We start from the raw sequence: 15,938 nt of genomic DNA, 5'->3' as shown, positions 1-15,938 counted from the left end.
GGCAGACCCCTGCGCCCCAAGTCCCAGCACTCAGCACGTAGTACTTCCCGGTCACCCTGACCCCAGAACCTCCTGCTGAGCAACCTGCTGATGGCGGGGACCCACCCTGCCTCCGATCACAACCCTCCCCACCGCAGAGCCGGCCTGGTGGGGACGGACAGCAGGTGTCCCCGAGAAGAGAGAAAGAAGAGAAGGAGAAACTGGAGAGGCTCTCAGGACTTAGGCTTCTCACATAGGTGACCAGGGGAGGCCGCGCCATCCGCAGGAAGAACCAAGTCCTCCAGCCGGAGTGGGGCCGGGCGGGGGCGCAGCCACTGCTTGTCCCCCGGGAAGGAGGCCCAGCTGAGCATGGTGCCTGGTGCCGGCCCGGACCCGCCTCCCCGCCTCGGCTGACCTCGGGACCCAGGCGCCCGCCGCGCGCTCCCGTGCCCCCCAGACTCTCGGGGCGCTGCCCCCCCTCCGTGGGGCCCGAGCCGCCTGCCACCCCGGTCCCCTCGTTGGCCCGAGAGTCTCTGGGGGGCTTCCCCGGCCGCCCCACCCGCGGGCCCATCTTCGCCCGTTCTTCCCCCGCCGCCGCCGCCCACGCCGCCACCCGCGCCCACCCGCGCCCCGCGGCCACCGCGCCGGCCTTGCGGGGACTGGAGAGCCAGGTGCGGCCGCACAGGCGCCGCCCCCGGGGTTCCCACGCCCCTGCGCGCGGAGCCCGCGGCCGCAGGGCCTGCGCAGAGCCGGCCTTGTAAGGCAGAGGCGGCGCTCCGACCGGCCTCCGTGCGCCCCGCGCGCTCCCGAGAGGGAGAGGCCGGGGCGGGGCCGCCAGCGAGCGCGCGGGGCGGGCCGACGGGGGCCGGGGCGGGGTCGGGGGTGGGGCCGGGCGTCCGGAGGGTGGGGCCGGGCCGGGCCGGGGGCGGCGGCGGGAGCGCACCGCTGGGCACCGGGTCGCGCGCGGCGGAGTCGCGGAGGCGCCACCGCTGCAGTCGCTGCATCTTCGAGGTAAGCGGCCGCAGGGCTGGTCCGGGCGCCGCGCGGAGGGCACCCCCGGGGAGCAGGGCCCCCAGCCCCCGCCTGCCTGCCACCTGCGCCCGAGGCCGGGGACGCGCGACCCCGCTCCCGGCGCCCGCCAGCCGCTGCCTGGACCAGCCCCCGCGCGTCCGTGCGCCCCGCGCCCCGGGGCTGCCAGGCGGTCGGCGCTGCGCTCGCGGCCCGGCCGGCTGGGTCGGGGCGCGGGTCTGGGGACGCGGGGCCCGGGCGAGGGGGAGGCGATGCAAAGGAGCGTTTTATAATTGGGCCCCAGACGAGGCGCTGTGGCCTTTCTTCGCGTCGGTGCTTAACGCGCCAGAGGGCGACCCGTGCAGCCCGTTCCCTCCGGGCGCTGCACCCCGGCCCTCTCCACGTCCAGCTACATAAACACTGTCTACCGACGCCCGGGCCTGGGGTGGCGGCCGCCAGCGACACGGTGGGAAATGAGGGTTTAGAGGGTTTGAAATGAAGCCGCTGTCCCACAGCACGAATTTCAGGAGAGCCACGGCCACAGAAAGGGCCGTTTCTGCATCCTGCAGAATGCGCGTGATCCTTCGATAGGGACTCGCCGCCCCCTCGGGGTCCCAAGCCCTCTAGGTCCGTCATAAACGTCACGTTGTCATCCCAGGTGAGAGTCAGGCCTCCGGTATGCAAATCCAGAAGCTTCCCTGGAGCGGTGTTATGTTTTCTTATCACATGTGAGCATATAACCCAGCGATCAAGATAAAGAGGTTGGCTGCCAATCTATTTTTTTCCCACACACCTCTGGGGAGCAGTACCCGCCTTTGAAGGAGGACCCAGAGAAACGCTTTATTCTGCGGTTTCAGTTATGTAAACGAAGCCTTGAAATGGGGTGGGAAGGAAGTCCATTCGCCTGCCTTCCCAGTGGCTGCTGTTTTGACAGGCGTCTGTGTGCTCTGAAGATGAGACACCGTTCAGGATAAGCTGACTGTGCTGTCATCCATCTGCGTATTTATTGGTTAATTCGCCTGACGGGTATTAGACACTTGCATGGTCCCTGGGGGACGCTGATACAAGGACTCCCACAGCCTGCCTCCCGGGACTCCCCATGGCTGACCTCTCAGGGAGGGCAAGCTGGGGGTGGGGTGCTCCCCAGAGCCCGGCCAGCCCCTGGCCCCTGACCTGAACTGTGCTTGCACTGGGACCACATCCGGGGATAGAGTGATGCGGCTGGGGAGAGCTGGGAACAGGCAGGAAATGGGGGGTGAGGGGGACGGTGAGAGACAGCTTGCCAGATGCCTTGAACTGGATTCCAAGACTCCGTCTCCGGTACCAGCCCCTGTTCCCATCACAGGGTCTGCATCACAGGGCTCCGGGGTGGGGGGTGGGGGAGGGCGTGCTGGTGAATTTCCTGGGAGCATCTGCAAAATGCATGCCATGTGAGGGTATGTACGTTTTCCTGGGGAAAGGGTCTATGGCTTTCAAGATTTCCAAAGGGATCTATGAGTCAGAAAGGTGCCATCATTTAAATGCTACATTAAAAAATTCCTCTCCGTCCTGATGGATGACAAAGCGATGGAGACTAGAGGAAGCTGTTTTGGCGTGTTCTTATCTCCCTGGCGCTGTCTCGCTGACCTTCCTGAATCCTTTGAAGTTGCGATAAATAACTTTACTATATACAATGCTCCTTGTGGGAAATGTGCAAATCATGGGAGAATTTCATGAAGAAAATTAAAATCACTCATCACTGATTGAGGTTTAAGAGAAATCTGTGAGCAGCCAAACTGTCCTCAGGGGCAGCGTCCACGTGGTTTTCCCTCCCGGTGGGCAGCGGGGCCATTCCCTGCAGAAGAGGCTGAGAATTAAAAGCTTCCTCAGGGAATGGCAGTGCCGACTGCGAGCCAGACCTATTTATAGCCAGTGATGTTGCTGGTGAGGCGGGAGCAGCATGTACAAGAGATGCCATCTGGGGATCTTGGGGCTGAGGCAAGGGACCCTACTGCACCTTGAAGTATCAGGTCTTTCTCGGGCCGTGGGGTCAGTGCCCTGAGCCCAGCCTGGCGCCATCAGGAAACCACTCTGGAACTAGGGTGCTGGGCATGGGGCCAAGTCCACCTGAGCCCACAAACCCTGCACCAGACAGACACTGGATTGGGCAGAAGAATCGACACACACTCAACTCCTACTGCTTAAACAACAGGTGTTTACTAGAAAGGACAGAGTGAGCTGCCTGGGTGGGGCCCAGCCGCATCTGGGGCTGACGAGATCTCCAGCTCCCCATGTGGGCTCTCTCCACTGTTCAGCCCCTCCCAGGGAGAATAGCTTTCTCTTTGAATGGGGAGGAAGCCACGATGTCACATCCCACGGCATCACCCATCCACGGCATCCCTAACCCACAGCATCCCCGACCCACGGCATCCCTAACCCACAGCATCCCCGACCCACAGCATCCCCGACCATCCCTGACCCACAGCATCCCTGACCCACAGCATCCCTGACCCACAGCATCCCTGACCCACAACATCCCTGACCCACAGCATCCCCGACCCACAGCATCCCCGACCATTCCTGACCCACAGCATCCCTGATCCACAGCATCCCCGACCCACAGCATCCCCGACCATCCCTGACCCACAGCATCACTGAGCCACAACATCCCTGACCCACAGCATCCCCGACCATCCCTGACCCACAGCATCTCGGACCATCCCTGACCCACAGCATCCCTGACCCACGGCATCACTGAGCCACAACATCCCTGACCCACAGCATCCCTGACCCACGGCATCCCTGAGCCACAGCATCCCCGACCCACAGCATCCCCGACCCACAGCATCCCCGACCATTCCTGACCCACAGCATCCCTGATCCCCACATCCCCCACCCACAGCATCCCAGTTCAGCAGCACCGCTTCAGAGAGGGAAACTCCTCCATAGTGTCTGCACGTCAGTTCCTGGGAATGGCTTTGACTGGCCCTGCTGGGGTCACGGGGGGATGCAGGTGCTGTGATCAGCAGCCTCCACGAATCGCATATGGGGGAAGGGCAGCTCCCACAGGAATGTGGCTCCAAATCTCGTCTCCTGATGTGGGAATGAAGGCTGTTTCCAGGTCCCGTGGTTGCCCTTTAACTGTGCAGTGGCACGCAACGACAGCTCAATTGTGAGTTGTCGTTTAATGTCTAAACCTCCAGATGCAGGACCTTCTTTGGCGAAGAAATGCAAGAAGCCTTTCACAGAGCACCAGGGAACGGCCATGTCTTGACTTAGCATCCCGCTCAGATGTCTCGTCACGCCCCCATGCGCTTGCTGGGAAGCCTGAGCGTCTCTCCCTGGCCAGGGGGAGTGTGAGCTCGTCCTCGGAAGAGCACGTTCACACTGGCTTTTTCTTTTTTTAATTAGATTTGTGAAAGGGAAGGATGGGTCCTTGCCTTTTTTCAAGCCCAAAAGTTAAAACACCTGCAGCCTTTTCTCACTCCTCCACCGTCCTCTCCTGCGGTGGCGCAGCTTCTCTCTGTGTCCCCAGGTTGTCCTGAGTCTCTGATTTTCTTGGCATGATAAGTGGGGCATCCCGAGTGGGCTCCACGTGACCCCTCCCCGGGCCTCATTTCCCGAGATCCCATCCTGTAACCCTGTCCCACCCGTTTGTTCAACAAATGTCTGTTGAGCAGCTGCCAGGTGCCAGGTGAGCCGGCATGGCCTCCAGCCTGGAAAGCTCTCACTCCAGCAGAAATGTCACAAAACAGCCGGTTCCTCCCAGTGACCTCGGTCAGGACTCACACCCCCCACTGTCTCGGCTTTGCTTGGGGAGGGGTCAGCCAGGCGGGCGAGTTGAGCTCCACTGGGGGTGGGATGTAGGTCTGGCCCCAGAGCCACGTCTACTCAGATGCCCCTCATGTCTGACTCCAGCGAGCTCCCAGTTCTGGTGGCGAGGTGCCTGTAGCAAGCATGTTCCACACCCTCCTTACCAGTCGAGGGGGCACACTGTGCGTGTCTCAGGGTCCTCACCACTGTCTGCTCGCTGACCCTCAGCCCCCGCTGGTCATCTAATGCTGTGCCACAGACCAGCCCAAAACCGGCGGGTCGAGACAGTGACAGCGTTGGCTTTGCTCACGAATCTGCCATCCAGCGCAGTGTGGCAGGGACAGCGGTCTCTGGTCCCCTGGCCTTGGCTGGGCAGGACCCTCTGAGGCTCCTCTTGTCCGTCACGTGTCTGAGTTGATGACTGGCCGGCTCCTCTGTCTCTGTGTGGGGTCTCTCCAGAATGCCCCTTCTGAACGGAAACACTTGCCTTTCAGTTCAGAGATCCCCCGTTACAGGTCCCAAGAGAGAACCAGGTGAGAGAAGTGTCACCTCTGTGCCGTGACCTCAGGGGTCAGCAGCTCCCTCCTGCTGCGTCCTGGGTGGAGGCAGTTACAGAAGTGCCCCAGCTTCACGGGGAGGAGGCACGTGGAGGGAGATAAGTCAGGGCAGTCATTGCCCAGAAGTACAGTGCGCCCCTTCTCTGGATGCTTCCCAGGACCCCACGTGGCAGACTCCGTGGTCTCCCGTGCCCTGGACCTTCCGCCTTTGGTGGTCGCTGGTGGCCTGCTTACCCCTGCATCTTGAGCCCTCGAGTCATGTCCTCTCCTCACGCCCCACCCCCGTGGTCAGGCGTCCCCCCGTCCCTCCTGTCCCCGCTCTTCCCTGGACCTTCTCTCTGTGGCCGACTGCTCTTGTTTCCTGCTGGCAGGGACCACTTCTTCGGGGAGATGGCCCCATCGGCTGCCCTCCACACTGCACCCTGGTCCTGGCTCACCGTCGCCAGCCAGGCTGCTCCATTTGGTACCCTCCTGCTCCAAGGCAGTGTTCTCCCTGGAGTGACATCAGCACCCTGAGTGTCAGGCTCTCCTCTGCTGGGGGCTTCCCCACCCCCGGCCTTGTCTCTTTGAGCCACCTTTGCTTTCTGCTTGAATTGCTGCACAGCCGTCTCTCTCCTCCCCACCCAGGACCCCCCATCCTGCCCTACACATGGCGATGGGTTCATCTTCTGGGAGTTTTCTCCAAGTGGTCCTACCCCTACTCCAGGCCCCAGGGCCTGACCAGCCCTCCTCACACGCGTCCCACCTCGGGCACCACAGTTTGGCCCGCTGAGTTCTCACAGGTGAGCGGTGGTGTGTGCTTCTCCTTCTTGGGGGTCCACGCATCCTCTGTGCACACCTGGTTCCCCTTCTCCATAGCCCACCACATGTGCCTGTTCCCTGTCCCTCGGCGCCTCTGCCATGTCCACTCCCCTTCTGTCTGTGACACTGGCACTCTCGGTGCACCTGCCTCTGTGCCCACGTGAGGAGCTGGCTGTGGACAGAGCCTGTGTGGGAGGATGGCGTTTCTGGAAGCTCACTTCAGCCTCATCTCCCACTGCCAGGCTTGTCCCATCCTGGCCTTCTCTGGACCACTCGGCCCCCAGATGTCCCTAGGCTGTTCCTTCTCGTCCCTTTAGACGTCAACACAGAGGTCACCTCCCCATGGGGCCGTGCCTGCCCACCCATCTCAGCCCAGATGTTCTGGCTGCGCTTCCCCCGTTCCTGGGGGAGGGATCTGCTTTCATTGTGGTCCTACCGCCCAAGCGAATTTCCCTGAACTGTGGTTTAGTGTGTCAGCCTCACATCTGTGAAGTCACAGCACACGTGTTCTGTTGTGCTGGCTCATTCCGGTCAGTGCTGTGTCTGAGCGGTCATCCATGCTGCCTTGAGTAGCCGGTCTGTCTGTCCATTCTGGAACCCAGCACCGTCTGTTTATCCACTGGGGGCATTGAGTTGGTGGGCGTTGGGGTCACTTCCTTTCTCTGGCTGTGGGGAACCACTGCCTTGTCTTCCCGTGATGCTCTTTGGGGACCTCGTGTAGCCTTTCTGTTGGGTGAAGGCAGAAGTGGCACCCTTGGTCCTCGGTGCTCCACATCTTCAGTCGTCGATGACGCCAGCCAGTTTTCCAAAGTGGTGGAAGCCGTGAGTCCCTCGGCATTCTCTGTGCTCCTCGGGCCTTGGGCGGCGCAGGCCTTCATTCGGTGGCGAGCCTTCTGGAGGGCGTGGAAGGGTCAGCCTCAGGGTTTTCTTTGCACGTCCGATTACGCATTCCCAGCACTCGGATGTGCTCTTCCCAAAGTGCCTGCTCAGGCCTCCTGCCCATTTTCTGGAGCCGTGTTTCTCTTCCCGGTTGATCTGCGGGTTCCCTGTAGACTCGAGCCGGGCCAGTATTTGTTACATGTCACTGGGGTCTCCCCCTACCCCGTGGCTTGCCTTTTCACTCCCTTAAGATTTTTTGATGAACAGTGGTTCTTAATTTTAATCTGGTGCCATTTAAGAGTCTTTTTCTTTAGGGATAGAAATTTTTGTGTCCTGTGTAAAGAATCTTTCTCTGTCCCAAGGACATCAGATACTCTCGTACATTATCTTCCCGAGGCTTAATTATTTTGTGTTTCCTTCTTCAATCTACCACGTACCTGAATTGACGGTGTTAAGAGTCAATTTTTTTTTCCGTGTGTCTGTTCAGTCGGCCCATCTCCATTTATTGAACACATCTTCCTCTTTTTTCTGCTGGGCCGCCTCTGTCGTGCATGCTGTGTCTATATGTGCTGGGTCTGTGTGGGGCTCTAGTCTTCCCGCTGGCTTATTTCTCTCCTCACGCCACACCATCTTCCTTCCGCGAGCTTTGCCTCAAGTCTCCGTATCCAGCGGAGCAAATCTTCTTTCCAGATCGCTTGGTTATTCTCGGCCCTTTGCCTCCTTTACATGTTTATTGTAGATTCGGCTTGTCTAGATACCCAGATATAAAAATTGTTGGAATTTTTATTGGGATTAAATGAACACTGTGGATGAATTTACGGATAATTGGTGTCTTTGCATATTTGGATTTCACTCCGTGTTTATAATATCATCACTTAGGCTTTTCCTTTCAGTAATGTGTCAGTTTTCTGTGTTGATGGTCTTACACATCTTTTGTTAGATTTATTCCTAGGTAATTGATATTTCTTCATGATATTTTAAATGTTATATTTCTAAATGCCTTGTATTGTCTCTTTTTGCTGCTACATGGAAATAAAATAGATTTTTGTATGCTGACCATGTACCCAGAAGCCTTGCTAAACTCACTTATTGATTCTGATAATTTTCCTGGGATTTCTTTGGATTTTGTATATACACAATCAGAGAAACTGCAAAGAAGGAGTGTTTCATTTCTTCCTTCCCAGTTTTTACGTCCTTGCTTCCTCTTGTCTTTCTGCACTGACACCATGACCAGAGGTGAGGCGTGCAGGCCGGTGTCCCCGTCTTATTCCAATTTGAAAAGAAAAGCTTTCCATATTTCAGGGTTGGAGATTTGTCTTTTTTGTGTAGAAACCCTTTATCAAATTAAGGCATTTCCTTCTTTTTCTAATTTGCTAAGAATTCTTATGCTGAATTCTGTCAAATGCTTCTCCTGCATTGATTAAGATGATAAGATGGTTTCTGTCCTCTAGTTTTTAGTGTGGTGAATTATATTGGTTAATTTTCATGTTAAACCAACCTTGCATTCCTGAGATAAACCCAACTTAATTGTAAAGTGTTGATCCTATTTATCTATTACTGGATTCATTTGTTAATATTTTGTTTAGAATTTTTTTTAGAATTGTTGCATCTGTCTTCAGTCCCGCAGCCCCAGCCTGCCCGGGTGGAGTGAACTCCCAGTTCTCTCTCAGGCTCAGGACGTGCCCTTGGCTGCTCTCCTTGTCGCTTTGGTCTCGGGTATCTCCAGAGCGTGAGGGGAGAGTGGAGAGTGGAGCTGCACTCCTAGGCTGCTCCAGCCTCATCCGCCTCGCCCTAGAACAGGGCTGTGCAGGCTCATCTCTGTGACCCAGCCACCCCAACAGTGGAGCGGCCCCCATCTGGAAGAGGCCACGTAGCATGTGCGTGCAGTTTGACCTTTCCCTGAATTAACAGATTTCCTGTCGAGGGTCTCGTGTGCTTCACCTGGTATATCTTTTTCTCTGCCCAGATACTTCCAACTTGAGGCCAGAATGCGTATCTTAGAGGACAGGTGTCCTATGGCAGTCCCCTACTTAGAGCCCGTCCTAGCTTAGGGTGACCTCCAGCGTCCTCCGGAATCCGGCCCCACGGGGCCCTCTGCCCTCTTGCCTCCGTGCCACCCAATGGCCTCGCTCCTCTGGGCCTTTTCATAGGCGGTTCTCTGGGAGGGATGCTTCTCCTTCTGGTCTTGCCTGCTGTGTGAGTGTCCTCACGCTGCTGTAACAAGGACACAAATTGGTGTCTTAACACACAGACATCCATCCTCTCCCAGTTCTGGGGCCAGAGTCTGAAATCAAGGTGTCAGCAGGGCCACGCCACCTCCAGGGGCTCCAGGGGAAGGTCCCTCCTGCCTCTCCCAGCTGCTGGGGGCTCTGGGTGCTCCTGGGCTGGTGGCCGCATCCCTCCAGTCTCTGCCTCTGTCGTCACATGGCCTTCTCCTGTGTCTATGTCTCTCCTCTTCTGTCTCTTACAAGGACACTTGTCATTGGATTCAGGGCCCACCTGGATAATCCAGGATGATCTCCCCTCAAGATTCTTGGCTTGATTACATCTGCAAAGACCCTTTTTCCAAACAAGGTCACATTCACAGGTCTGAGGGTTTAGATCTGGACGTTCCTTTTTCGGGGCCACCATTCGCCCCACTACTCTTGCCCCCCTGCATAGGGAGCCCACTTGACCCCCCAGTTGGCACCTGTGCTGAATGACTGAAGGAGGGATCAGCCACTAGGAGGTTCCACCTGTGTTGTCATCTAACCACTGGGCGTCTCCCTCGAGAGGGTGGACGTCAGACTCCGGCATGATGGATGTCCATCTGTTAGCGCAAGTTTCTCCATCTGTCTGAGCGACCAGATCATAAGACGTGGATACTGGATCTGTGTTCCCTGCATCTTCATCGTTGTCCGCTCTGTGGCCTGGGCTCACTGGGCACTCTGCTGGTGGAACGTCTTGTGAGATGTTTTAGAGAAAGTGGCCCAGATGGTGAGCAGCAGGGATTCGAGTTAATTCTGAGGACCTTCCGGGTCCCTGAGTGTGGCCGCGGCCTGTGAGCCGGCAGGCGGTGGCCGAGCCCCTTGCTCCTGTCAATGCTCCCACGTCCCCAACAGCGCTCCGCCATCCTTGGTTTGGTTCGGAGTCTCCTCTCGGGAAAGGGGTGCCATTCACCCTGGAGGGCCTCCCTCGGCCTCCACCTCACAGTGCTCATGTCCTAGATCCATGGGCAGACACACTCCCCTCGGCACTCCCGGCCGGTGGTGTTCTCGCATTTCATACGGAACCTGCTGAGGGAAACCGGGGTGGCAACCGAGGGGCCCCAACCAAGTCGGTCCCCTGAAATCCCTGGCTTCACAGTGACCCGTAGAGGTTCCTGCTATTGACAGCAATTCTTCCAAGGGGCAGGGAGGGTGACCCTCGGGTCCTCATGGGTGGGTGGCGGTTAAAGATGCCCCCACCCCACTGCAGCCCCTGCCTTCCTCAGTTTTCCTTACTGGAAAGGCTCCGGGCCCACGAAGCCATCTTCTGGAGACCGCAAAGCCTGTCCTGGGCCTGTTCCTGGCCTGGCCGCCTGGCACCCCTTCCTTGGCCCATCCCAGCCAGCTGGGCAACAGTTCCCCAGGTCCAGGGGAAGGGTGTCCCACAGTGAGCTCGCAGCAGGAGGTGGGGGGACGGGACGCCCTAGGACATGCGGAGAAGACGCATCGCCCTCTGCTCCTCCTTCCCTCACATCTGAGAGAAACTGAGTCTGACCTGCGGTCGGGAGCAGCGTGGGGTGGGATCCTCGTCCTCAGGCTGCTCCGTGGGGTGGCGATGGCCTGGGGCCCTCAGGGATGGCCTGGCCTCGGGGCCGGAGTTCCAATCCCTGGGACCTTTCTAGGCTGCGGCCTCAGGCTGTGGGACCAGGCCCTGAGTGGCGTGACAGCTGCCCCTCCCCGGGATTGTGAGAGGCGGCTGAGGTGACAGGTGCGCCACATGCGCGGGGAGACTCCAGAGACCGTGCTTCGAGGAGCAAAGGCCGCTTTGTCTGGCTCTGGAGGCTCTCGCCGCCTGGGACGGCCCTCAGCCGGGACGAGTGGTCATTCACATCGAGTGTCGGGGGCAGCCGCGGAGCGTGGGCCGTGTTATGATTAAAAATGTGAACAATTGCCAAAGGGCCGAGTTGTACTCAAATGGAGTCTGAGGTACAGAGCTGAAGACGCAGGGTCGGGGAGAGCACTGCCAGGCCCACCCAGTGGGGTCCAAGGCCTCATGATGGCCTTTGTTCCCTGGGGCTGTTTACACAGGGGGCTGTGTCCTCTCAGGGACAATGCCAAGGGCCAGACACTCCTGGACCCCCACGCTGGGCCTGAGCCTGGTAGGGCGGGTGAGGAGGGGGAGGGGAGCAGGGAGACGAGTCCATGCCCCTGGGTGCCAGGCTGCCGTGGTCCTTTGAATTTACTGTCCCACCCTGACCTTGCCTGAGCTACGAATGTCTTACGCACTGGAATGGCCTCGGCAAATGTCAAGGTGGGGTGGCGGGGGTCAGGGCCCCGGGACCAGTGACTGGGCGGCTGGGGGCAGTCGAGCTTGGGGTTCATTTGGGGGCTGTTGCCATTATTCCCCTGATGCCGTCGGCCTCCTGAGTCTGAGTCCTGGGACCAGGCCCTAGCAGAGCCCCGTGGACCATTCTAGAGGGGCCGTCCCAGGGCCCGCCTGCTGTGGGGGCCTCGAGGGGCTGCGAGGCGCATGGCTCCTCTCCCTCCTCTGTCGTCTCTCCCCTGCACACTTGGTGCACAGGCTCTGGGTTGCCTTTGAGAGTCTGCCGTCGTCTGGTAAGGGGACTCCTGCAGGCAGGGCTTCCACGCAGCGGGGCCTCCATACGGGTGTCCTCAGCTCCGCTCCCATCGCCAGAGGTGCTCCTTGGCCACCGGGTCAGCCCTGTGGCGTCAGGCACCCCGTCAAGGTCTGGGCAGCCGCCAGCTCTGTCAGATCTCAGGAGTGCACGCATTTCCAGGCCCCAGAGGTTTCTTGTGCAGAAGCAGGGTCTCAGGGCAGACACTGGGCCTCAGGCTCACATCAGTGGGCCCAGCTACGGCCCATGGGCTCTGGCTCCCAGCCCTAGTGGAGGGCGCTATTCCTGGAACCCACTTGGGTGTAAAGATTCAGAGGACACAGGCAGCACCACACCCACCCCTGAGAAGCCCTGCTGAGGCCTGCAGGTTGGGACGCGGGGTGGGGTGTGGGGTGAGGAGTGAGGACCAGGGATGCCTGAGCAGGAGCTCAGGAGAGCCGGAGCAACTCCCACCCCTAGGCTTGCGTCTCCCAGAAGCTTCCTTCTGATGCCCTCTCTCCCGGGAGCCCTTTCTCGCCTGCAGGGCCTGTGTGGAAGTCTGTCGCTTGCCCCGGAGGCACCTCGTGGAGCACAGCGGGCAGCCCGCCGTTTCCCAGTCCAGCTTGCACACGTCCCCCGGGACGCCAGGGAACCTGGGGCTTTGGTGCTTTGTCTTTAGAGGGGAAGGTTAAGGACGGGAGGCCAGCAGAGATCTTGCCTGTCATCAGCAGAGGCCCTGCCCAAGCGCCTGCGGTCGCAGCGCACGCGGAGGCCGGGCAGCCTCCAGGAGCTCAGGCTGGAGCAGCTCCCCACCCAGCCCCACAGCCTCTGAGTCACCACCGTTCTCCACCAGGGACTTCTCCAGCGGGGTTTCTGCGTCACCTCAGTCACCAGAAGGCTCAGGAGTTATGGCTGCAATGCCAGTCAGACCCCCAATCTGGTTATTTGGCAGAGAACATTGTGCCTCTCGGGTTCACAGTGGAGTCCAGGCGGCCGTGGCTGCAGAGCGTCCTCTGCAGAAAACCGGTTCCCCTCACTGGCACGCAGGCTTCCAAGGGTGGCGCGTTCCACCCCGTGATGCCTGTGAACCCAGGTTGCTTGGGTGTGGCGGGCAACAGGTGGTGCCCCCTGGAGGAGAAGGACTGAGTGTCGGGAGGTTTGGAGTCACCGGGTGGATGGAGCCAGAGGCCCGAGCAGCCGCCCCACCGCAGGTGTCTGCCTGGGACTGAGACCTGGGACTCCGGGGGTTTCTCGCTCGCGGGCCCCTCTCCTGAGGATCTGAGCAGGGCCCAGGGCAGGGGGTCGTGGCAGAGGAAGTTCCCGGGGCAGGAGAGGCTGGTGGGCCCAGCGTTCTCCAGAGGGGGGTTCCAGGGTGGCTGGTCTGTACTCTTGTGCTGGGCAGAGGTTCCCAGGGAGAGCGAGTCGGAGGTGGGGGTCACGCCGCCCCCAAGGAGGGCGATGGTGGGACTAGGTGCGGTGGGGGCCCCTGTGTGAGCCCTGGCTTCACCTGCCGCAGGTGCCAGCTCCCAGACACGTGAGCCCTGCTGGCCGCCACCCTGCTCCACTCTGCACGCCATCCCGGGCCCCCCACCCCAGTGTTAGCGCAGCTTGTCCACGGGACCCCCTCCAGCACAGCTCAGCCATCCCGGTGCACCTGGCGCCCACCCGGGGAGGGTGTGCTGCGGGCAGTGGCACCACAGGATTCGGGTGAGGTCAGAGGGAGGACATGAGGGGCCTTGGAGGCTGGGGGACAGATGTGGGTCCACTGGCCTGGTCAGGTTTCAGGACGCGCCTGCAGGTGGGGGTGTAGTTTGGGGGTAGGAGGAGGGAGCTGGTGTGGCATGTGAACAAGGTGCTGAGGCCACATTCCGAGTGGGCCTGGAGGAGCCCGAGAGTGGAGGTGCATTCACACCTGCAAAAGCAGGTGCACACCCATCTTTACATTCAGGGCTCACCCATGTCCTGCCCCAGGAAGGGGGACCAGGAGAGCACAGGGCTGCTGTTGCCGCTGCCTTTAAAACAACACCAGCCCTGCTCACAGACATAGCTGGCTCTGCTCACAGACACACCTGCCTTGCTCACAGACACACCTGGCTCTGCTCACAGACACACCTGCCCTGCTCACAGACACACCTAGCTCTGCTCACAGACACACCTGCCTTGCTCACAGACACACCTGGCTCTGCTCACAGACACACCAGCCCTGCTCACAGACACACCTGGCTCTGCTCACACACGTGCCCTGCTCACAGATACACCTGGCTCTGCTCACAGACACACCTGCCCTGCTCACAGACACACCTGGATCTTCTTACAGGCACACATGGCTCTGCTCACAGATATACCTGGCTCTGCTCACAGACACACCTGCCCTGCTCACAGACGCACCTGACTCTGCTCACAGACACACCTGTCCTGCTCACAGACATACCTGGCTCTGTTCACAGAAACACCTGCCTTGCTCACAGACACACCTGGCTCTGCTCACAGACACACCGGCCCTGCTCACAGACACACCTGGCTCTGCTCACAGACACACCGGCCCTGCTCACAGACACACCTGGCTCTGCTCACACACGTGCCCTGCTCACAGATACACCGGCCCTGCTCACAGACACACCTGGCTCTGCTCACACACGTGCCCTGCTCACAGATACACCTGGCTCTGCTCACAGACACACCTGCCCTGCTCACAGACACACCTGGATCTTCTTACAGGCACACATGGCTCTGCTCACAGATACACCTGGCTCTGCTCACAGACACACCTGGCTCTGCTCACAGACACACCTGCCCTGCTCACAGATGCACCTGACTCTGCTCACAGGCACACCTGGCCCTGTTGCAGGCACACTGCTAACATGGATTTCCATTCCTCCTGGTCAGGGCCCTGTGTGCTGATGTAATGTGGCAGCTGTGACTGTGGCATGTCAGGATCTGTCCCATGTCATCCTCTCTGTAGGTTTTGCTTCAGGTAGTCAAGTCTTGAGGAAGTTGCCAGGGAGAGTCCTTCTGACGTGGGGCCCATTCACTCTGGAAATACGGGCGTCGTCATGGCCCCTCTTTGGAGCCCATGAGAGAATGATGGTCCAGGGACACCAGCACCACCTGGTGTCTGAGAGCCAGCCCCACCTCACCGTGGACACTCACAGGGCAGATGTCCCAGGTGTTCATGGTGTCCCCCAGCAGGGCTTCTGTTTCCCGGCACTGCCCACGAGCACTGAGCCCTGCCCTGCATCTCCTCCCACTCTGGTCTGTAATTCCACCTTCCACCTGCCCCGGCTCTGCAAGCCCAATGTGAATACTGTATATCTTCCCTCCTTCTGACCGTGAGGGGTCAGCACGTGCCACCTCAGGCAGGACCCGGCCACGGGCGATGGCACCTGCTCCAGCTCACTCCACTTCGCAGCCTCCCCTGGCTCTGGTTCCACACCTTCTGAGCCCAAAACAGCTGAGGTGCTGGGCGATGGGTCGGAGAGGAGGGGGCCTGTGGTGGGCTGTTGTGTCCGAGGTGGCCCAGGAATGGGGATGGGCGCATCACTCATCCCTCCTGCCTGAGGACCCCTAAGGCCAGCAGGAGAGGGGGTCCCAAGGGAGCCCAGCTCTGGGCTGGAAGGCAGGTCCTGCCTCCTCTGTCTGCCGCAGGCCTGCTGCTGGGATTACCCAGTGCATTTCACAGGTACGTCCCTCGCACGCCAAGGACCCCACCACTCTGTGCATTCCTGCTCCTCCCGCTCTCCGCCCCCCCCCCCAAACTTACACACATCCCAAAGAGTCTGGGGTCTTTCCAGGGAAGCAAATGAGTGAGGGTCAGGAGAGAGACTGGGTTTTCTGGGGAACGGGGTTCCTGGGCCTTGGGAATTCCTGGACCCTAAAATACATCTGAACTTGAGTCTTCTGGGGCTTTCCAGAACTGTTGAAAATCCTCACCTTGCAGGAGTGGAGACAGCCTGCTGGCGAGGTACACCTGATTGTACCTGATTGGCCTCTACTCCCACCGTACATTAACCTATGTTCGGTAGAGGGGTCTTAGCCAAGGAAGAGTCGGCTCTCTTGGGAATGCTGGGCACACCTGAGGTGCAGGGCACACGCCTGGGGTGCAGGGACACCCTGGGGTGCAG

The 15,938-nt window shown here is 59.6% G+C and overlaps 1 protein-coding gene across 1 annotated transcript in view; it reads left to right on the top strand.

The window, feature by feature from the left end:
• The first annotated feature begins 919 nt into the window (after window positions 1-919).
• The window catches only part of TPPP (tubulin polymerization promoting protein), a 35,687-nt gene continuing 20,668 nt past the window's right edge, over window positions 920-15,938 (top strand). Inside the window, exon 1 of the mRNA XM_087443082.1 lies at window positions 920-990. The gene's annotated coding sequence lies outside the window, so the exon portion shown is untranslated. The remainder of the gene's footprint in view (window positions 991-15,938) is intronic.

This window comes from Ceratotherium simum, chromosome 18 (assembly GCF_057802395.1).
Source record: "Ceratotherium simum simum isolate JZ-2026a chromosome 18, ASM5780239v1, whole genome shotgun sequence".
In the NCBI taxonomy this organism is placed as follows: Eukaryota; Metazoa; Chordata; class Mammalia; order Perissodactyla; family Rhinocerotidae; genus Ceratotherium; species Ceratotherium simum.
This window is presented reverse-complemented; position numbering and strand designations above follow the sequence as displayed.